General features: G+C 43.1%; 1 protein-coding gene across 20 annotated transcripts in view; it reads left to right on the forward strand.

The window, feature by feature from the left end:
• LOC105491228 (WW domain containing oxidoreductase) overlaps positions 1-24,234 on the forward strand; it is a 1,122,875-nt gene that overhangs the window by 141,525 nt on the left and 957,116 nt on the right. The gene's annotated exons all lie outside the window — the stretch shown is intronic.

Genomic DNA, 24,234 nt, shown 5'->3' on the forward strand with positions numbered 1-24,234 from the left:
CACAGGGCTTTTGAGGCAGACAAATGCCACTGATAAAGCAAAGGCAAATGTTTTGGGTGAATTCCCCATAGCTACACTAGATTTGAGGCTGAGAAATGGAATGCCTGTCATTGTTGACTGAAAAATACAGCTCTCCTAATAGAGTCTCGGTGCAGGAGGCGTTAGCCTTGCCGCCCTGCAGACTTGAAGAATTGCGACGTCGGCCTAACATAATTTTGGTAACTTTGTCTGCTCCTGCCTCGGGTAGAAATAATTCAGATTTCACTCTCCATTTTCTTTAATGGGCTAAACAGCCACTTTGTAATACCTGTATTTTATGAGACATAATTCTGGATATTGTTTCTGCAGCGTTCTTGAAAAGACAGACCTGAGAGAGCCCGGCTATTTAACTTAAGCAATTTTAAAGTTATTTGTAAAATGATATGCTGTCTTATTTTGACCCAGTTACTTTATAAAGCTACATTCTTTGGCAAACATTAACACAACTTCTCCGTGTGTGGGCTAAATAAATATTTGGGCAACACTGATCGAGCGCTGCCTTGGGTAAATAATTCTCTCTCCACACATTTCCTAGTTTATAATGAGGAGTTTTCTTCGTGGTCTGACCAAACGTAACATTCCATTGAAAATGAGACATAAATCCTTGAGTGAGGGAGACGTGGAACCAGGGTTTGAGGAGGGTTATTAAAAAGGTGAGGGCAGCAGGGTGACCTCCTGAGTCCCCTGCTCTCCCAAGCCTTCTCTCCTCTCTGGAACCCATGGCTAACGGGACAGGAGAGAGTGGAAGCAGAAGGAATAAGAGACATGCAAGCCAGCCGGGCGCAGTGGCTCATGCCTGTAATCCTAACACTTCGGGAGGCCGAGGCAGGCGGATCACTTGAGGTCAGGAGATTGAGACCAGCCTGGCCAACATGGTGAAACCCCGTCTCTACTAAAAATAGCAAAATTAGCCGGGTATGGTGGTGTGCGCCTGTAATTCCAGCTACTCGGGAGGCTGAGGCGTGAGAATTGCTTGAATTCAGGAGGTGGAGGTTGCAGTGAGCTGAGATCGCGCCACTGCACTCCAGCCTGGGCGACAGAGGGAGACTCTGTCTCAAAACAAAACCAAAAACAGGAAAGATACATGCAAACCTTCCCTTCCCTCTCGCCATCCTAGCCTCCTCTCACCCAGGTCCATTTTTCCACTGTCATCCCATGATGCTCCCTTGCATTTTAAAGTTTGGAAGCCCTTATTCCTTTGTTTTGTTTATGTTTTTGAAATACAAATATCAAACTTTTTATTGTTGTGTAGTAATACACATGCTTCTTCTATAGTACATTAAATCATACGAGGTACTAGTATATCTAACACCTATACTTTTAAAGTAGTGTTGAGTGTAAATGATATTTTGAAATATCTGCAGTAACTGATGTGATATGAAAACATCTGTGATTTATTTTAATTTTTATTCATTTTCATATTTTAAAAAACTTTAGTTTCCAGGGTACTCATGCAGGGTTGTTAGATAGGTGAATGACACGTCATGGGGGTTACGTGTACAGATTCTTTTGTCACCCAGGTCAGAGGCATCGTACCCAGTAGGTGGTTTTTCAATCCTCTCCCTCCTCCTACCCTCCACCCTCCACCCTCAAGTAGGCCCAAGTGTCTATCGTTCCTTCTTTTTTTGAGACAGAGTCTCACTTTGTCACCTAGGCTGGAGTGCGGTGGCACCATCTCGGCTCACAGCAACCTCCACCTCCCGGGTTCAAGCGATTCTCATGCATCAGCCTCCTGAGTAGCTGGGACTACAGGCGTGCACCACCACGCCCGGCTAAGTTTTGTAGTTTGAGTAGAGGTAGGGTTTCCCCATGTTGGCCGGGCTGGTGTCGAACTCCTGACCTCAAGTGATCTGCCTGCCTTGGCCTCCCAAAGTGCTGGGGTTCCAGGTGTGAGCCACTGCACCTGGCCTATTGTTCCCTTCTTTATGTGCATGTGTATTCAGTGCTCAGTTTCCACTGACAAGTGAGAACATTCGGTAGTTGGTTTTCTCTTCCTGCGTTAATTCACTTAGGATAATGAAGCTTCTATCCTTGACCCAATCTCCACTCTGCCGTTTGATGTCCAGTGTGGATTGCCCCTCTGAAAGCAATTCACTGCGGCTCAGCCTGTGGTGGAAGGTGTCCAAGGTGGCTGGAACACCTCCTGCTGGGGCTGTCAGTCTTGGCTCTCCTGTTTTCTGCCTGTGCAATGGTGGGTAGGTCCCTTGATACCTCATAACCTCAGCATCCCTGTGGGTGATAAGGAGATGATAATAATGTCTTCCCGATGGGGGTTAAATGAAATAATTCTCGGAGTATATGAAGCGGTACGTGTGAAGTGCTCAGCTCTGTATATGGCACATAAGGAAGTGGTCAGTGTTTAATCTTAGGGATCATAGATGCTGATAAATTGCCGTTTATGGCACATTTCTTGTATTACCTCATTTAAACCTCCTTGCAATCTGTTATGACTCCTGCTGATCATGGGGAATTTGAGACTCTGGGAGACTTGGCAAAAGGTCTAAGCTGTGAAGTATCTGGAATAGGATTCCAGCTCCGGCCCTGCCTTAATGAAGACCATGGTCTTGCCACATTGCATCTCCTCAAGATTTTTATGGTTCTCTTTTTAGTCACGTCGGCATTGGTAAATTTACCATTCCTAGTCCTTTTAAGTAACTATCTCTGGAAAGGATTAAGTGCAATGATCCATCAGCAGCGAAGTCCTGGAAGAAACCCATTTGTTAGTCTCCGGGCCTCCCCAGGCCTTATCAGGGCTTAGCCTTCTAGCAGCAGCAACACCTGCACCTGCAGTTACTAATTCCTGTGGAATGAAGTAGGCGGGTCTGAAATGTACAGGACTTATCCAATAAATCCTCATAGGAGCAAAAAAAAGAAGTGTTTTCTTTCCCCCTTGGAGTTCTGTTTCTTCTTAAAATTAGCTATTTCTCATACATGATAAGAACATATTCATTAAAAAAGGAAAATACTCAAAAGTTGAAAAAAAGATTGGGCAAGAAAATCCTCCGGGATATATCTACTCTTAGCATTTTGGGACATATTCTTACAGTAGTTTCAAATGCCCAGGCCATTTTGTTTTATTTTGTTTTGTTACAATTGTGGCATATGTACTCGTGATGGATTTGCTTGTTATCTCTAAATTAGTTCTGCTACTGCAATTCAAATATTCCAGAGAGATGTATATTTTTTAACACATTGTTAATTATCCCATATAGATAATAGTTTCTTTTCTCTCTTAACATTTTAAAAGCATGCCTCCGGATTGTTCTAGACGGTCCTGAACAGTGCTTTGAATGGGCAGATCATACTAAACCAATGAGAGGAACCCCGGTTTAGTTCATCATTCTCCTTCTAACTGGATTTTTAGGTTGTTACTGACTCTTTTCAGTTGTCATTTCCATGGCCACGAACATCTTTGGTTCTAAAGCATTTTTTCCCATTTAAGGTTATTTCTATGGGATTGATTTGCCAGAAGTAGAATTTCTAGGTCAAAGGTACAAACGCTTGAGAACTCCTGATACATATTAACTTGGGCCAGAAATCTACCATGTAATTGAGAGCACCTTGAGCTTGGCTTCAGAGCCAGGATGAGGACAGGAATAAGTGGGCCTTTGGATTGGAAATGTTGAGATACGAATGTATTCTAGATGGGCCAAATAACCAGCTTATTTTATTTTAAAGTCAAGTGAATTTTATGCCTCACTAATGTGCATGTCTTCAAAGACAAGTAGTGGGAATGGAGTGGGGATTTGTCATCCCACAGAATGCCATGACATGGAATCGCTCCCGACGCTTCTGAAAGGAGTTCCAAATTTGAACCATTCTTGCAGTGCGGCGCGGACAATATTCTCCCTCAACAATAGCTGAGACCCACGTGCCAGGGCGCTTTCGGCACTTCCAGGTCATAATTAACCTTCTTCAAAATAAAAGCAAAGAAAGGCAGGAAAAGGTCCTCTCCATTCTAGAAAGGAGAACAAAAAGGGGGAATTCTAACACTCTTGCCACCTCTGTTCTCATCCGTTCCATATTAAGAAGCATTCAAATACTACGATGCCATTTTGCAAATGTCTCACTCTCCCTGAATGGAAAGACTCCACACTTTAGCACACGTCTTACAAATCTGCCTTCCCTCATTCTTTTTTGCAGATCATCTCCCTCCCCAGCCCTTTCTTTATCATGGCTCATTTGGAGCATCTGTGCATTTTTTAAAGCCTGGAGTTTCTTTCTGTTGCCATTGAAACATTGCATTTGTATAGGAGAACTACTTAATGGCACAGTTTGTTATTAAATGGAATTAAATAAAACCTAGTTAAATCATGTACCCTGAAACCAAACAGCTGCATATGGAAAAAAGCCTCATATAACCCAGTTTTCCGGGTCCTAACTCCCTTCATACATATACTAACATGCCAAAAGGTCTCTTACCTTTTTTTTTTTTTCTTCTCTGTCTCGGTATAACACTACCCTGTTTTTGAAAGTACTTGTACTGCTAATTTATTCTTTAAAGAAGAAAGGGGAAACCTATTGGTCCCCTCATAAAACAGTTAACAGGAAGCCCGAGGCATCTTTTAGTGCCATTTTTGGCTGATGTTTAGAATGGTTCCATCAATCACCACTATTCATGTATAGCTGGTTTTTATGTCAGTTAAACCATCTTCCATCAAGTTGGTGAAGCAGAGTCAGGGAACAAGATGAATAGCAAAACGTCTTCTGTGGCATGGAAAGGGCTTTGCTTTTAAATGCCCGTGTTGATTTCTTAATATTTTCAACTTCCTCTTCTGAAGCCAGTTCCCCCTGACCATCAGTCATGAGTCTGTTCTTTTAACCTTGTTTAGGTGGCGTGGGGCGGTGTGTGTGGTGGGGAGTGATGGGTGCTTGCTTGGAAGTGCCAGCAATTGATCAGCTGATGAGGGGTATTTATTATCTGTCCCTGGCTCCTGAGAGAGGGAAATAAATCCTTGGACCCCAGAGTGATTTTCGGAGCCACAAGAATGCAAGATGTCCTGTTTCCAGTCAGCCCATAGCAGTATCAGTCTGTGCAGTTGGAATCCTGTGTGGGGAGGTGTTGTTATTTCACACAAGAAAGAATGGCATGTCTTTCCTTGAAAGATGTATTTTGTGTTTCTTAATGTCAGTTATGTTTATGTGTTTGCTGCTCAGAAATCAACAGGATTTCTGCCCTTCCCTAGCCCCCTTTTTTTTCAGTCCTTCAGAGAATATTTGTTGAGTGCAGTGTGGAAAATCATGGCAGTGCCAAGAGGGGGTGCGATGGGCGTGGGCGCCCCCCAGTGGGAGGAATATGTTTTCCCTGGCGTTGTTTGGAATCACCAAGCATGGTGATGATAAAAAGCAGTTGAGCTTTGGTTAGTTTTTAAAATATTTTTAAGTCCTTGGTGAACAATGCACCCGCTATTACTTGCACCTAGTGGACATGGCTCCCATTGCTGATGCCCACCTTTTTTTTTTTTGCCGTGCGTGCAAAAGGTGCCACTGGGGAATCTGAGAGGACTCAGCATTGGTAAGGATGCAGTCCTAATCCTGAATGAGGGTACAGCTGACCAGGGAGGTAACACATGAATGCCACTAATAGGACCAGTTGGACCCAAATTTCAACTGCAATCTCTATTTCCTTTGGATCTGTTGCATCTGCTCAAACGCTCCTTCTGCAATTTCCCAACCCCTGCCCCCTGCCCCTTATAAAAGCTCATGGTTCCATCTGACTCTCCACTCCTGCATCTCTGGCCTTGGGGCAGGTCAGTCCCTGGATCACCTCACTGTCCTAGGGATGCTCTTCTGGTCCACACTGTGCCCACCTTGGATATGGGGTTCCACTTGTTCCCTTACCTTTCACCCACCCATACTCTTCACCCAAGCAGGCATTGATGGAGGACTCATACCTTACTGAAGATGTGGGGAAAGAGGACACTTATGTAGAACCCAACTGCAAGTGGAGCCCTGGTGATCCATAACTCTCTGTAAAGTGGGGATTGAAGCACATATCTCGCAAGGCTTGGGCATTTATTGCAGGGAGTAACGTGTTTATCAATCACCAGCTATGCAACATAATGCTGATGCTAAGTACTAACGTTGATGGAGCGTTGGCATGGGCTGGGCACAGTGCTCCACCCTCTATGTGTGTATTGGTCCATTCTTGCACTGCTCTAAAGAAATACCTGAGACTGGGTAATTTATTTAAATGACACCTTTAATTGGCTCATAGTTCCACAGGCTGTACAGGAAGCATGATGCTGGCATCTGCTTGGCTTCTGGGGAGGCCTCAGGAAACTTACAATCATGGTGGAAGGCAAAGGGGAAGCAAAGCATCTCACATGGTGCGAACAGGAGCAAGAGAGGGAGCAAGGGGGCAGGTGCTAAACACTTTTCAACAACCAGATCTCATGAGAGCTGACTCACCACACAGCAAGGGGATGGTGCTACACCGTGCATGGGAAATCCGCCCCCATGATCCAGTCACCTCCTACCAGGCCCCACCTCCAACATTAAGAATTTTAATTCGACATGAAGGCTGGATGTGGTGGCTCACACCTGTAATCCCAGCACTTTGGGAGGCCGAGGCCGGAGGATTGCCTGAGCTCAGTAGTTTGAGACCACCCTGGGCAACACGGTGAAACCCCATGTCTACTAAAATACAAGAATGTAGCCAGTTGTGGTGGCACACACCTGTAGTCACAGCTACTCAGGAGGCTGAGGCAGGAGAATTGCTTGAATCTGGGAGCTGGAGGTTGCAGTGACCTGAGATCATGACACTGCACCTCCAGCCTGGGTGACAGAACGAGACTCCGTTTCAAAAAAATAAATAAATACATACATACATACATACCTACATAAATTCGACATGAGATTTGGTGGGGACACAGATCCAAACCATATCAACGTGAATTGAATGACATCGTTCAGTCCTCAGGACAACCCTCTGAGGAAGTACTCATGCCCCCGCCCCCCCCTTTTTTTCTTTCTTTTTTTTTTTGTTTTGAGGCAGAGTCTCACTCTGTCACCAGGCTGGCATGCAGTGGCACGATCTTGGCTCACTGCAACCTCCGCCTCCTGGGCTCAAGCGACTCTCCTGCCTCAGCCTCCCGAGCAGCTGGGACTACAGGTGTGTGCCACCGTGCACAACTAATTTTTTTTTGTATTTTTAGTAGAGATGGAGTTTCACCATGTTGGCCAGGAAGACCATCTCCTGACCTTGTGATCCTCCTGCCTCGACCTCCCAAAGTGCTGAGATTACAGGTGTGAGCCACTGTGCCTGGCCTCATGCCCCATTTTATAGATGACAACTCGTGGAATGGTTCAATGTCTTTCCCAAGCTCATGGAGTGGTGGTGGTGGAGGTGTTGTGGATGTGAACCCAGGAAGTCCGCTTCCAGAGCTGCAGGTCTTAATGCATAGCTGTGCTGCCTCATGAGGTCGCTGACACACTCTCATTTCTAACTCCAGGGGCTCCTGCACCGTGCCCGGTGCGGTCCAGAATGCCACTCGTATTGTTTATCTTAATGCTTAGTGATGGTAGCTACCTCCAGTGCATGCCGCATTAACCTCTCCAGTGAGTTTCTCCTTTATTTTAAATGTAAATCTAGAATTCCCTTAATCCCCTTAATTTTTAGTACATGACTCTGAAGCCAGGAACATTTTCAGGAGCAGCTTGGGCTGGGTGTTTTTTTTTGAGACAGAGTTTTGCTGTTTTTGCTCAGGCTGCAATGCAATGTTGCAATCTTGGCTCACTGCAACCTCTGCCTCCCGGGTTCAAGTGATTCTCCTGCCTCAGCCTCCCAAGTAGCTGGGATTACAGGTGCCTGCCACCAGGCCCGGCTAATTTTTTTTTTTTTTTTTTTTTGTATTTTTAGTAGAGACGGGGTTTCACCATGTTGGCCAGGATGGTCTCAATCTCTTGACCTCATGATCCGCCTGCCTTGGCGTCCTAAAGTGCTAGGATTACAGGCGTGAGCCGCTGCGCCCAGCCCCTGGGCTGAGTTTTTAATGTGGCAGCAGCCTGGGCTGGTTTCAGCATGCAGGTGAGAAGGCCATTCATCTGGAGCTTGAGCTACCCAACAGTGTGAGTTGGGGAGATCAGAGCATGGAAAATGTTTTTGTATAAACTTAGGTGGACTAAAATGATCATTTCAACATTTGGGACTTGATTTTTTGTATTTATATGGCCCCTTTCTTCCAAGAATTGAAAGCCGCAAACTAGAACGTGGCTTTTGAATGGTGAACATTCCACAGACATTTAATGCAGAGATGGCTGTGGGGTGGGGGCTGGAGACTGGGGGCCTAGCAGGGGAGAAGGGGCACCAGAAGGGGAAATGGGAGGAAAGGGCGAGTGCGATAGCAAAGAGAATTCAGAAAGTAATAAAGCCCTACAGTAATCAGAGGGCTGAGGCCAGGTCCCCAGTGAGCAGCTGAACACAGAGTGATTCAAACCCACTCCAGACCTGTGTTCTTAATCATTACCTTCACCTGGAGGGACAGACCTGGCCTTGGGCAACCCTCCCCCACTCCCTAGCTCTGTGACCTTGGCAGCTGACTGCCCCTCTCCAAGAACAGCTTCCTCATGTGTATAACCGTAGTCATTGCTAATTTGTGGGGCTGTGTGGATATTAAATGAGAAAACACACAGAGATCATTTCTTTAGCACAGCGCCTATCTGGCACATTAGTGAGAGCTCCAGAAATACCAATGTCAGGGTCACAAGTTCGGTTCTGGAGCTGGGTGGCCGGGGTTTGATTCTTACCTCTGCTCCTTCCTAGCTGTGTAACTTGAGGCAAATAATTTAACCTTCCATCTGCCTTTTTTTTTTTTCCACCTCTATAATAGAAGGAACAACAACAAACTATATATATCTATATCTATATCTATATCTATATATATATATATATATATATTTTTTTTTTTGGCAAGATTAAATGAGATCTTCCATTTGACATGCCTGGCTCATTGGCAGTGCCCAACAGATAGAAACTATTGATATGGTAAGAACTGCTTACTGGGTACATATTTTGTGCCAGGGGAGGTGGAGGTGCTGTCATGCTGAACCCCTATTAACCTCAATAGGCAAGGCACTAGGTTTAAGAGCTGAAGAAGACACTCAGAGCCAACAAATAGACTCGGGGTTTTATTGGGAGCTTACATATAGGGGAGAGAGTTCAGTGGTGGTGGGCTGGATAGTACAACTGCCCACGTTACATACAGAAATGGTCCAGCGGCGGTAGGCTGGACAGGATATCCACCTCCCTACAGTCCAGTGGTGGTGGTGGGCTGGGCAGGAAAACCATAACCACCTGCAAATGTCATGTGGTTTATATCACACTGTCACTTAACACCCTCCTCCTAACAACCTCTACCTGGCAACCTTCATTTAACTCCAGACTCAGGACCTCAAGCCCATTTGGCCTGTGTTCCGTGGGACAGGCATCGGGCTCAGATGTCTGTTATAGATAAGGAACCAATCTCCGGGTTGGTCACTCCTGGATTCCCCAGCTCGGACCACACATTCAGGTGCATCTCCCACACAGGATCATGCTAAGGATATGCTTATGTTACCACTATGGGGTGTGTTTACCCTGCAGGTGCAGAGATGGCAACCAAGGCAGCTGAGGTTCAGGGAGTGGAATAACTTGCCTAGTTCTGGCTCTTCTCGTCTGATGTGACTGCATGAGATGTTTTCAGGAGGAGGAGGAAGAAGCCTACCTTTATTTTTTACCCAGTTTCCATTCAAAGGTCGTATTTCATGGTACCTCATCACAGTATGTTCTTATAGGCTGTGGCAAACAGAAGGTCTTCCATAAATGCTAGTACATCTGGTCCCTTAATGAATACTCTGGCTTCCTCATCTTCCCTTGGTTTTGGTTAATTTGGTGCCCTCTTTTGCCATTTCTGCAACCCTTATTCATTGCCGTCAGCTGCTCATTACAAAAGCATTACCTGTTTCACTTTGTACAGGTGCCAGGCCTCTCTCAGTTCCTCCTCTCCTTTCCATCCAACTGAGCAGCACCAATAAATAGTTAAGAAACCTGAAGGTCTACATCAAATCAGCTTCTATTGCTGCAAAACTATTCCAGCTAACTTCATTCTAAAAGCTACCTGAAATATATTTACTTGTACCCAACAAGATTCAAAGACATTACCACTGAACCCGGATGCTTTGGGAACACATGGTGTCCTTGGCCACTTCCTTGCTTGTTCCCTTGTCCCAACAGGTGATTGGCATAGTACAGATGTAGACATCAAGTAATTCTATTGTTGAAGGATTAGTCAGCCTCTCTCTACTCCCCACCCACTTATCTCAGTAAGGTTTAGTCAAGAAGTTGGAAATTAATGGGGAAGGAAGGTTTTGGGTTATGTGTGGATTTCATTTATCCATGCTATCTCTTCCCTCCATTAGCATGGTTAATTAAGAGTTGTCAATACATCTTTGTTGGAGTATTTGATTATTTTTTTCAGCCGGGAAGATTAGAATGAAGTCTTAAGATGTGGCAAGTGTCATGGGACTTGTAAAGTAAATTGCAGGTTAAGCCCTCATTTTGATCTCCGGGATGAGAGCAAGCACCGTTTCATTGACATGTCATCAGCTATGATCTGAGGGAGCACACAGAGGTGCCCTTTGGGGAAAGAGGGGCATCTTGCACTTGTCTCCCATATTGAAAGGGTTTATTGCACAGTGAGTGTGTACAAGTGAACAAAGAGCAGACGAGTTAGAATGGATAGAAGCTAGCTCTGAGCACCTCCTGATTTATGCTTTATTTTTTAAAAAATCATATATACGTATATGTGCATACACATATATTGTTTGGTATATATTTGTCAGGTGGAGGTGTGTGTAAACAAATAACAGAAATGAGTTAAAATTGACAAGTTAACTCTAAACATCTGGATTTATAATTTATTAAAAACTATGTGGGTATGTATCGACATACAGACACACACACTTCTCCACCGCCTGAACAAAAATCCCTTTTGAATCATCCTTCTTGCCTTCCAAACAAGTACACTAGCAACCACTTTTCCCAGATGGCAAATGACTATTCCCTTTAGGCATTTCTTTTAGCATTTGTGTTGACAATGGCCTTTATTTTTCCTTCTACTTAAGGGCTCTCACGTTCTAGAATACATCTTACCAGTGATTCATGATGCCTTGGGATTTCCAGGAGAGGCAGACGAGCTTTTTTTATTTTAGCCACTGAATATACCTCTAGATAACACAATACATATTTACAATGACAAGCTTTGGATTATTTATAGGATTATAGCGAATCATCAAAAAACAACCCAAAAAGGGCCACTTAGACCAACATCCTTACTTCTCCCTCGGCTTCATCATTGAATTATGCATGCATTACAAATGGCAATAAGGAGTAAAGGTCGGTTTAGAACAACACAGATTGGAAAATTACACCATTTGTTTAAACAACATTCATTATTGATTAGTCAGCATAGGGGCTGATAGAAACGCAAACAGCGGCAGTAATATCATCTATTTATGTAGGCCCTTTATAAATGTCGGACCATACCCTCTGTTTAGATCGGAATAATTGTTCAGATTTTCCAGCTCTGATTTGAAAGAGAGGAAAGATGAATTTGGCGTCTACTTTCTTGTGTCTTTTAATTTTTGCAAGATTTTTGGTATTCTCTCTATATCACTGAAGGAGGGGATTGGGGTTCAGATGAATTAAATAATTTACTTAAGGTCATGCTTCTAAGGTTATAAATACTCTTCACATCATATAATACTTAGCATGTCTGAAACCAGTAATTTATTAATAATAGTAATGATAATAATTATAATCATATCTAATACATATTAACTCTTATTTTACCAGTCCGTGCACAAAGTGTTTTGCATGTGCTTTGACTTTCAACCTTTACAGAAACCCCGTGAATAGATATGATGATGATGTTTGTTTTATAGCTGAAACTGAGGTGCAAAGGAGTTGTGTACCCTGCTCAAGATCACTGGGTTAGTAAGTGGCGGAACTGATGACGGAAGTCATCACTGTGTCCAGTATCTGCAGAAGTGTCACACTTTTGTGCTTTGACCATCTCCTCATGACCCATGAATGCCATGATTTCATGAACCTGTTCGAACAGTGTTGGTTTAATGGTTGATTCAAATGAGTCTTCCAAAGATATCCTAAATATATTTAGGATATTAGACATAAAGATATTTAACTTTACTAACATAAAACTTCAGTTTACTTTCAAAGAGTCCCAGAACAGAGTAAACAGCATGACCTTCAACTAAAATGGAATTCACTAAATAAAACCCAAGAGATTAATTGTAGGAGCTATGTCATGGTGACTTGGGAAAGAAAAATGTAAGGTGGCAAGCTTTTGCATGTGCTTTCGGCATACACCTCCCACCTCCGGCCTTGCATTCCTCTGGTACAACTCAACAGGCATTTCATTTTGCCGTGCACATTGAGCGCAACCAGGAAGCTCATCGCACAGCTGCTTACTCAGAAAATCTGGTCTTGCTAGCGTGGCTTAGCTAGTACAACTTTTGAGAGGTCTCCGTGTGATGGTCTTTTTAAATGTCTTTCATGAAGAATTCTTTTTTTTTTTTTTGAGACAATGAGTTGCTCTGTAACTCAAGCTAGAGTGCAGTGGCATGATCATGGCTCACAGCATTCGTAACCTCCCAGGCTCAAGCGATCCTCCTGCCTGGTAGGTGGGACTACAGGTGTGCACCACCAAGCTCAGCTAATTTTTTTTTTTTTAACTATTTGTAGAGATTAGTGTGGGGTGGAGTGTGGAGGAGCGGGGGCTCATTATGTTGCCAGGGCTAGTCTTGAACTCCTGGGCTCAAGCAATCCTCCCACCTCCGCCTCCCAAAGTGTTGGGATTACAGGAATGAGCCACCACACCCAGCTGAATTCTTCTCTTGATCATTAGTCTCCACCCCACCCCACCCCAAAATATCCCTGTTATCTTTTCACTTAGAGGTTCACCACTTCTGTTCCATCACTTAGACGTTTGTTTGGGCAGCTGTCCAACTTCCCTCTCCTTTATTTTCTTTTTCTTTTTTTTTTTTTTTGAGACAGGGTCTCACTCTGTGGCCCAGGCTGGAATGCAATGGAGCAATCTCAGCTCACTGCAACCTCTACCTCCCAGGCTCAAGTGATCCTCCCACCTCAGCCTCCGGAGTAGCTGGGACCACAGCCTCCCGAGCACCCGGGTGCGTGCCACTGCCACCATGCCTGGCTAATGTTTTATATTTTTTTGGTAGAGATGGGGTTTCACTGTGTTGCCCAGGCTGGTCTTGAACTCGGAAGTTCAAGCGATCTGCCTGCCTCATCCTCCCAAAGTGCTTGGATTACAGGTGTGAACCACTGCGTCTGGCCAACTTCCCTAAGAGCCCTCTTGGAAAGCATTAGGTGTAGTCTCTGATATGCACCTCTCATTCCTCAGCCCCAGTCAAGGTTTTTGAAAACCCACTGTTTGCCCACAGGCTGGGAGCACATCTTGGCATGCCTGGTATGGAGGGCTGGGAGGAGGACTGCAGGAACTGCTTAAGAGGCCTCACTTTGCAAGAGCAGTTCAGGATGTTTCCAGCACAGTTTCCAACATGTGCCACCCACGGCTTCCCCTTTCATGTTCCTGGCCTTTATGCTCAGTTCTCACATTGTTATTTTTACAAGTCTTTTCCAAGCCCTCTGATTTTCTAGACCGTTTAACATTTGCCATAACCAATAAGGGTATAACTGTCTTGGCACACTCAGATCCCCCGTCCCCCTGCTGTCCTTCTAGTCAGTTTCTGGCACATTATGTTTATGAGCTTACAGAACAGCTCCTAGGTTTTCTTACTTCCAAAACAGTGGGCAAGAACAGCAACCTTTTAGAAGCAGGAAAAATAAATATAAATGAACAAACCTAAAGGATTTAAAAACTTGGAAGACACTAAGAAACTATATTGCCGAGAAAGAGAAATGTAAATTCCGCTGGATAAATTAGCATTTGCGGTTACTTCTCTCTTTGTTGCTTAAGCAGAGGAGAAACAGAAGTCATAGCAAAGAGAGGGGTAGCTGCAAAAGCTAACTTATCCAAAAGAATTTACATTTTTCTCTCTTGGCCCTATAGAGGGCATGTTTACTCTCCTGATGTCCTTTGGGGAAGGCGAGGCACAAAAGAAGGGCATCTCCTTCCTTCACGCACACAGCCCGCTTAGGAAAATATGTACACTTGAGATGCCAGAGACACACCCAAGTAGAACATATCCCAAGAACAGTCAATAATAGTAATACCCACCATTTATTGAACATCCACAATAGCCAGACATTTTTCCAGTTCTTATAAATCCACGTACTCCTCCCAGTAGCTTTATGAGGTCTTATTATTTCCATTTTATTGAAGAACTTAAAGTTCAAAGAAAGGAGTAACTCACGGCCAGGCACAGTGGCTCACGCCTGTAATCTCAGCACTTTGAGAGGCCGAGGTAAGTGGATCACGAGGTCAGACGTTTGAGACCAGCCTGGCCAACGTGGTGAAACCTCATCTCTATTTAAATACAAAAATTAGCCGGGCATGGTGGCACGTGTCTGTAGTCCCAGCTGCTCAGGAGGCTGAGGTAGGAGAATCACTTGAACCTGGGAGGCAGAGGTTGCAGTGAGCCTAGACTGCACCATTGTAGTCCGTCCTAGGCGACAGAGCAAGACTCCGTCTCAAAAAAAAAAAAAAAAAAGTGGAGTAACTCGTTCAAGGCTACACAATTACTCCATGAAACGAGCACAATTCAGACTTCCAGTCTTGTGTGGCCTGTCTACCACACCGTGTGACTTCATGCCTCTCCTAAATGAGGGGAACAAAAGCTGGAAATTGTCATCCCCTGTCAACCCACAGCACTGGTTTGTAAACCTACTGGCCTCTACTGCTTCACTTCTGGCTGTCATCTCTCTGACCCTACCTTCCAGCTTCTCTTGAGAACTTGACTCTTAAATTCATTGTTGAGAAAGGAAATTTTTGCTCCAATAAACCAGGCAGCTCAGTCCAGGAGAGAAATGTACTGGACTCAGACTTGGAGAACACAGCGTTGTGACCCTCCTAGACGATGTAATGACCCTCTCTGGGCGTCAGTTTTGTCCTTTGCTAAATGGAACTAATGGGAAGACTAGTGTCTGCCAAATATGGTGGTTGAAGGATTGGATGAGATTGACATTTCATTTGCATTTAGTGAATACTTATTGAATGACTGAATGAATGGTTGATGAACAGAAACACGAACAGAGAATAGAGCAGAACATTGGTGAATGGTAGTAGGTTGGCTCAGACGCCCCCCTTTAGAATCACGACAGCTGTCGTCTGTGTTTGCATACCTGTGGAAGTCTCTATCATTTCGTAGTCTATGTAAATGTTGACCAACAGTTGTTCAGTATACAGACTGAACAACTATACAGGGAATCCCTAATCTCTTGCATTGTGATTCAAAGGGTCAGACAGGTCTAGATGCATTTGCTTCAGGTGAGGCCAAGGCAGTCCACTCTTAATGGCACATTAGGCTTTGGACTTGAGGCCGTGTCTTTAACATTTCTCCGCAATCAGAAGGAATGCTCGCCCCATGAACTTCTTAACCACGTACAGGCTCCTGGCCTGGGGTCTTCATCTGGCTACTAGATTGTTTAAAGAAGGATTTTTGTGATTCTCCTAGGCTGACACATTGCCTGTCATCTGTTGTTTTTCTAATCTTCTAGTAAACATTTGGAAAGTGAAGGTTTAGGCATGTATGTTTCTCTTACGTAGGAAGGGTAAATAAGGCCATGAGATTGCATGAGTTTTCTTTCCAAGTTTGTGCAGATGCTGCTGCAGATCTGCACAACGATTGAAATATTTGCAACCTGTAGAGCAGCAGGGTGTTTATTTGGCAGCAGAGAGTATTGATGGATTCGGGGAATGCCATTTGACAGTTACAGGCTCCCATGAGGCGGCGCAGGCTCCTCCGAGCCAGGGATGGAGCTGGGGATTGAGTGACACAAGACTCTTTGGGTATGTCTCAAACAGTATAAATCACCAGCCAAATCTCACTCCTACAAGGAGAACCTGCAGGGAGCTCCGTGGGAGGCACTGCTGTTTACTCTCCTCATTCCCCACTGCAACCACACAATTAAAACCAAGGAATGGAATCTGATGTCTACCACAGCGGTTTTTTCCATCTCCATTCCTTCTGCACTGGGAGGCTTTAAAAAAAATTAGATCACAGATTCTTTATTCTTTTGGAAGATTTGAAACAGTTATCACTCATGCTCTGCTGCTTTGAATGGAAAAGTGATTTGATGACTTTCAAAACTCTTGGCCTTCTAAGAATTAGATTCTGATACTCTCTCATTTGTGTGACCTGGGACAAATAGCCACTGTCTTGCATAGGATTTTCTTTGCTTTCTAGAAACAGGAACTGAATATGTTTCCAATATTTTTTAATTCTCCTAAAAAACATCAGAGACTATATATATATATATATATATATATATATATATATATATAATCTCACAAACTTTGTTTCCTAGAAAAACAACCGTATTTAAATCCAGCTCATACTGTATATAAGTATGATGTAGGGAAAACTGTTAATTGTTTGACAATTATGACTTCTGAGCTGCTCATTTATTAAAATATTGTCCCTATAATTAAAAATATTTTATTTCACAGGCATGGCTCCATTGATTTCACATTTCCTAATGATGTTTGAAGGAAGTTTAAAAAATTATATTAGCCACTTATACAAAAACAAAACAGTCATATTGTAGCATTAATCACGAAAAAATTCCACTGTTTATTTAACATACTAGCAAATTCTACCATGTATTGTTTGCTCTCCGTTTGGTGGGACTAACAAGGGGTTTAAAAATAGGCTATAAAAACTGAATGTAGTTTCACTGGAAGATTTAACGCCAACATGTTCTTTTTCGGTATTAACATATTGCTATGGTGTGAAAACTAAAATGCCTTCAGAGATGATCTTGTCCTTTGGAAAACTAGATTACCACTCAGATGCTATGAGGGGTAGTCTGTTCTAAGTTTATGGTGTGTTTGCCAGGACTCTGCTTTGAAAAGCAAAACAAACCCTTTTGGAGGCCTTGACAGTTCCATGGAATTCCTAGGAACTGCCTAGAAGGTGAATGATCTAGCCCAGTTGTTTTCATTCTGAGTTTGGCAAATATGATAGGGAAGAAAATGTAGTTTTATGTGTTCATTCGACAGTTAAAGAGTATTCCATATTCCCTGCTCCGAAAAAAAAAAAAAAAAAGGCATATTCCCTAGCCAAGGCCCACATGGCTTTTCTTTACTTTAAGTGCTCCTCATATTATCTTGACCTTAAAGTTTACAGGGTAAAAGAAACATTTATGGAACAGTTAAGACCAGTTAGAACATAACGACTTGCCTCATTATCACACTCCACAAATCTCCACTTTACAGAGTTCACTTCCCTGCCTGCTTTAAACATGTGTTTGGCCTGCAAACAGTGTTACTAGCGCTCACATATGGAAACAGAGAACTTCTCATTCCTTACCTCAGACGTGCCAAAAATAAGAATCTTTAAGAACTCATAAAGTAATTTAGCACCACATTAATAAAGGAAGCACAGTTTTGAATTAGTTCTGTAAGTATGTGTTTGAGTTAGAAATAGAGTTTTGAAAAACTGTCTGTTCAGATAGTTCATCTGCTGAAGAAGTAAACAGCTCTTTCAAATCAACAAGCTCAAATAAAACAAACAAATAATGGAACAATTGGCAAAACTCTAAAAAGTGATACAGAAGACCAATGAATATTTGGAAAATGTTTAAAGTTATTAGCAGAGAAGAAACAATTTAGAAGACAGACTGTATTCCATTTTATTTTTATTTATTTATTTTTGAGATAGAGTCTTGCTCTGTCACCCAGGCTGGAGTGCAGTGGCACAATCTCAGCTGACTGCAACCTCTGCCTCCCGGGTTCAAGCGATTCTTCTGCCTCAGTCTCCTGAGTAGCTGGGACTACAGGCACATGCCACTATGCGTAGCTAATTTTTGTAGAGATGGAGTTTCACCATGTTGGCCAGCCTGGTTTTGAACTCCTGGGCTCAAGTGATCCACCCACCTTGGTTCCCAAAGTGCTGGGATTACAGGCATGAGCCACCATGCTTGACCCCATTTTTATAAATGTAAAACTAACTTAGGTTTAAACTATTAATACACCAGGTTGAGAAGCATAGAAGTGGGCATTCTAATATACTGTGGGTGGGAAGAACAATTGATTTTCAGAGTTCTGAGATATAATTTGGGGATCTCTATCAAAAGTTTTCTAAATGTTTGTTTTTTTTTTTTTTACCTAGGAATTTCATATCTAGAAAACTATTATAAAGGGATATTTAAAGATATACCTGTAAATTTATGTACAGTGATGTTTATGCTTGTATTATTTATAGACTTTTAAAAAATGTAAAATATTTAACAATTGAGTTATTTTATGATGATCTAAACTGCGTAGGATAAAATCCTACGCAGTTTACAGAAATGTAAACTAAGTGCTTCGTTAAATGGATCCTAGATCCCGTGCCTCCTGACTGGGTGAGAGCCCCCAGCAGGGGTTGCCAGAGAACTTACACAGGAGCGTTTCCACTGGCATCAGCTCGGTGCCCCTTGGGGACAGAGACTCCCAGAGGAAGGAGCAGGCAGCTATTCTTGCTGTGCTGCAGCCTCCACAGGTGACACCTCCCAGTGTGGGAGGGACCCAGGTGAATAGGGTCTGGAGTAGACCCCCAGCAAACTACAGCAATGTTACGAGGAAGAGGGACCTGACTGTTAAAAGAGAAACAGAAAATAACAACATCACTAACAAACAAGTTCCCACAAAAACCCCATCCAAAGGTCAGCAGCCTGAAAGTTCAAAGCTAGATAAATTCACAAAAGTGTGAGGCTCATTTACATTACAGGCTCACGCCTGTAATCCCAGCACTCTGGGAGGCCGAGGCGGGCAGATCACTGGAGGCCAGGAGTTCAAGACCAGCCTGGCCAACATGGTGAAACCCCGTCTCTACTAAAAATACAAAAAAATTAGCTGGGCGTGGTGGTGGGCGCCTGTAATCCCACCTACTTGGGAGGCTGAGGCAGGAGAATCGCTTGAACTTGGGAGGTGGAGGTTGCAGTGAGCCAAGATTGCACCACCGCACTCCAGGCTGGGTGACAAAATAAGACTCCATCTGAAAAAAAAAAAAAAAAAGTGGTTATCTCAGCCACTTTGGAAGGCTGAGGCAGGCGGATCACTTGAAGTCAGGAGTTTGAGACTAGCTGGGCAACATAGTGACACCCCGTCTCTACCAAACATACAAAAATTAGCTGGGTGTGGTGGCGCACGTGTGATCCCATGATCCCAGCTACTGGGGAGGCTGAGGCAGGAGAATCACTTGAATCAAGGCGGCGGAGGTTGCAGTGAGCCGAGATCATACCACTGCACTCCAGCTTGGGAAACAGAGTGAGACTCCTTCTCAAAAAAAAAAAAAAAAAAAAAAAAAGTTATTGATTAAAATTTAAATATAAATTGCAAGTAATAATGAAAGTATGAAATTTTTTATTGATTCATAAATATTTGGTTTTAATCAAATATGTGAAGCTATAAGTAAAATTATTGATGTTTGAAGTTTTTTTTTGAACGTTTAAATCATATTGCATCCACATTTTTTAAGTAAAATGAAACAACTTGAAATTTTAGCATACAATGTTTACATGGTGGCTAAAAAAGCAGATTGGTATCATGCTTTTCGCCTGTTCATTCTAGTCCTGCACATGTAGAAATGTAAGATTTTAATGTTTTGATATTAGCTGACACTTGTACCTGTTGTGAATTCCTGCCAATTAGTAAGTATCTCTTACATTATGAACTGAAACATAAAATAGTGGCTACCCTGTACTGCCGGGACACAATACCTTATTATACAAGAATCTATCAGATTTAGGACAGTTGAGAGAAAGGATTTGACAAGTTTAATTAGTTTATCTTTTCTGGTATCTGAAAGCTTACCAGACGCAAAGCCTTCTGGCACCCAGAAATCTTTAGTGTTTCTGAGATGGGGAACGTTACGTCACTAACTATCAGGGCCTTCAGATACAAGTCAGAGTGAGGGATGTGGAGCAGCCATTTTCTGGGGCCTGAACCGTTTGTCATGAGAATGGATGCCAGGGTCACTCATCACACCCTGCCAATGCTCAGCCACAGATCTCAAGGGTCGGAAACGCCCATATGTTTTCTAATACATTTATTTGATGGGTGTTTGATATGTGGTACTTTCTAAAGGGTAGGGTCAGGCCGGGTGCGGTGGTTCACGCCTGTAATCCCAGCATTTTGGGAGGCTGAGGCGGGTGGATTACTTGAGGTCAGGAGTTTGAGACCAGCCTGACTAACATGACAAAACCCTGTCTCTACTAAAAAAAACACAAAAATTAGCTGGGTATGGTGGCATGTGCCTGTAGTCCCACCTACTCGGGAGGCTGAAGCAGGAGAGTCCTTGAACCTGGGAGGCGGAGGTTGCAGTGAGCCCAGATAGCGCCACTGCACTCCAGCCTGGGTGACAGAGTGAGACCCTGTCTCAAAAAAATTAAAAATAAATAAATAAATAAATAAATAAAGGTCAGGGTGTAGGACAGGGGTCTGTCTTCCCTAGGTCTAAGGGTAATACTGTGTTTAGACACTCATTCAACCAGTCAAGAAAATGTGGCCCCGAGTGTTGCTGGACTGCACTGAAAGCCCCCAGAGTAGCTGGGATGAAGCTGGGATTGGTGATGAAGTAGTGAATTCAGTGAAAACCTTTTCTCATGGATATTCTGTTCTATGGGATGTGTAGGAAAACCGGACAGTGAGTTTTGATCAGCATGAGGCAGGCTTTAAATGCCTGGTTTAGGAATTTGAACTCTAGGAATTGGTGAGTTTTTAGTTTTAGTTTTTTAATAGGAAATTGGTTATGTAGGGGAAGCAAGATGTCCATAAGATTTATCTAACAGTGTTGTAAGAAGTCATTATTTAACTGATTATTAGAATAAAATACTAAACACTTCCAAAGCTTACGATTGAGTTATATCGGTTCTAGACTGATTAACGGGGGGGGGGGGGTCACTGTTTTTTGTTTGCTTTTTTTTTTGAGACGGAGTCTCGCGCTGTCACCCAGGCTGGAGTGCAGTGGCTGGATCTCAACTCGCTGCAAGCTCCGCCTCCTGGGTTTATGCCATTCTTCTGCCTCAGCCTCCCGAGTAGCTGGCACTACAGGCGCCCGCCACCTCGCCCGGCTAGTTTTTTGCATTTTTTAGTGGAGACGGGGTTTCACCGTGTTAGCCACGATGGTCTCGATCTCCTGACCTCATGATCCACCCCTCTCGGCCTCCCAAAGTGCTGGGATTACAGGCTTGAGCCCCCGCGCCCGGCCACTGTTTGGTTTTTGTTTTTTTAATAATAGTGAACTTGCCCTTTTCTTCTAGGATTATTTTCTTGGCAAATAGTGACAAAAGAGAAGTTTAGGTTTCATACAAAAGCTTCATTAATAGGTTGCTTCATTAACTGCAGGCTTACCAATTTTATGTTATTTTCTATTTACTTATAAGGAGACCAACTGATTTTGGTCATTTGTTTCAAGACAATGTATTTGCAAAATATACCAGTGTTCCTAATTTGAGGTACTTTTTTTTTTTGAGATGGAGTTTCACTCTTGTTGCCCAGGCTGGAGTGCAATAGCGCGATCTCAGCTCACTGCAACCTTCACCTCCCAGCTTCAAGCGATTCTCCTGCCTCAGCCTCCCGAGTAGCTAGGATGACAGGCATGTGCCACCACGCCTGGCTACTTTTGTATTTTTAGTAGAGATGGGGTTTCACGTGTTGGTCAGGCTGGTCTCAAACTCCGGACCTCAAGTGATCCACCCACCTCAGCCTCCCAAAGTGCTGGGATTACAGACGTGAGCCATCTCACCCGGCCGAGGTTCTTAATACCTTAAATTCCATGGAGACAGTTGACCTTTTTTTTTTTTAGCTTCCAGAAAGGGCTAGGCCATGGTAGATAACATGCATATGAACAAGTGAGTATTAAGCTGCATGACTCCATGCATAGCATTGCAGATTGCAAGTTCAGCATTCTGGTGAGTTGACAAATATCATAAATGTGGAGAATTTAATTTTACTAGCAACCTAATTAAAATGGGAAGGTTTCTTAGGACACTTTAGTACTCTGTATTGTTCCCACTGTGGTGCATTTACCGCTGATTTTTAATATTTTTTTTAACATTGAAACTATTTTATCAGCCTATGCAACGTAACAGGACCTCATCTCTACAAAAAATACATAATAAATAAAAATTAACCAGGTGTGGTGGCATGCGCCTGTAGTCCCAGCTACTTGGGAGGCTGGAGGAGGATTGTTTGGGTCCAGTAGTTCCAGGTTACACTGAGTTATGATTGCTTCACTGCACTCCAATGTCCTGTCTCTAACAATACAAATTAAAAAAAAAAAAATTAAAAGGGAAGTGATACAGGTGTAATGTTCATAGTGATTGCTGTCTGTTGCCATGTCTATATTCATTTCAGGTACTGTAGGACATATATCATGTGCAATTCATATAAATTATCATCACAAGTGATTACTTATGTTTTTATACCTGTGTCTCCTTGATGCTACAGCCCCGGAAGAGATTTGCTATCATCTATGTTTTGAACCTCAAATTCCTCATTCTACTCTGGGACTCATTGATGAAGTGTGACTTCTTTCTATCCAAATTGCGCTTTATTTCCTTGATGACTGAAATGACCACAATATGTATTTTAAAAAAGTATTTATTAGAAGTCCACTTGGCAGGTAATGCCTTCAAAAATAAGCTGGCGATGTTGTTAATACATAATCGATGGTCATTAGGAAACAGGAACTGTCTATCAATCATTTGGGGACACGTGGAAAGTATATCCCATGTCCTATTGACAAAACTGTGGCTTCCCCCCATTTTGTCTTGTCAATAGCTCACCCTTGGCCTTGGATTCAAGATGAGATTCACCTTGGATTCAGGATGAGAACATCTTTGATGAGCTGGATCTTTGTAGAATGTATAACTCAGAGAAAAATGAGTATCCATCAAGGCAAAATCCCATGTTTTCTAAGGGTGGGGACAAATTTACATTGCCTGCCCACCCTGGATACTAATATCTTGTCTACAGTACTTAATGGAGTTCTTCACCTTTATGAAGACAAGAAGAAGGACCAATAGGGAACATTCCTATTATAAGGAAACCAACTGCAGTTAATCATAAATGTTTATAGCCACTGTTGATCTACAGTGGGTTCTGATAAATCCTTCTGGCTTCTCTAAGCAGAGAAGTACCATATTGTGACTAAGGTCATAGCTCTCCATTCTGATCTAGTTTGGGCTTCCTTGTTTGGCTGATTCTATTGAAATTTTTCCTAGGGCCTCATGAATTTCCACACTATCTATGCTGGGATTCGTGGTGTCTTTGTTTCTGATCTCATTGTTATTTATAAGTGATTCTCAGCATCCTCTTACCTAATTTTATATGTATGTATGTATGTATGTATGTATGTATCTATCTATCTATCTATCAATCAATCAATCAAACTTTAAAGGCTGGTCACAGTGGCTCACATCTATAATCCCAGCACTTTGGGAGGCTGAGGCAGGTGGATCACTTGAGGCAGGAGTTCGAGAATAGCCTGAGCAACAGGGCGAAACCCCATCTGTACTAAAAATATAAAAATTAGCTGGGCATGGTGGTGCGCGCCTGTAATCCCAGTTACTTGGGGGACTGAGGCCGGAGAATTGCTTGAACCCAGGAGGCAGACGTTGTAGCGAGCCAAGATCCCACCACTTCACTCCAGCCTGGGCGACAGAGCAAGACTCTGTCTCCAAACAAAACAAAACCAAAAAAAGCAACAACAAAAAAACAAACTTTAACCAGCATTTGTTGAGCAGTTTCTTCTGAGACTTGCCATCTCCCCCTGGTCCCCCATCCCAACTCCATTGTACATTACCCAGCCTCCTGCTTTATATAAATGCAGGGCCAGTCCTGAATAATTCACTGAGATCTTGGCACAGGAAGCTGGGCAATGCGAGGGACATATCATCTGCTTTTGTATGGAGAGTTGTGTTCTGTTTGGGTCACACCTGAAGACTGATGGACCACTGGACAGAGCCATTATTCTTCTTGTGCCACGCTATTAAACAATTGTCCACTC

Source organism: Macaca nemestrina, chromosome 18, assembly GCF_043159975.1.
Source record: "Macaca nemestrina isolate mMacNem1 chromosome 18, mMacNem.hap1, whole genome shotgun sequence".
In the NCBI taxonomy this organism is placed as follows: Eukaryota; Metazoa; Chordata; class Mammalia; order Primates; family Cercopithecidae; genus Macaca; species Macaca nemestrina.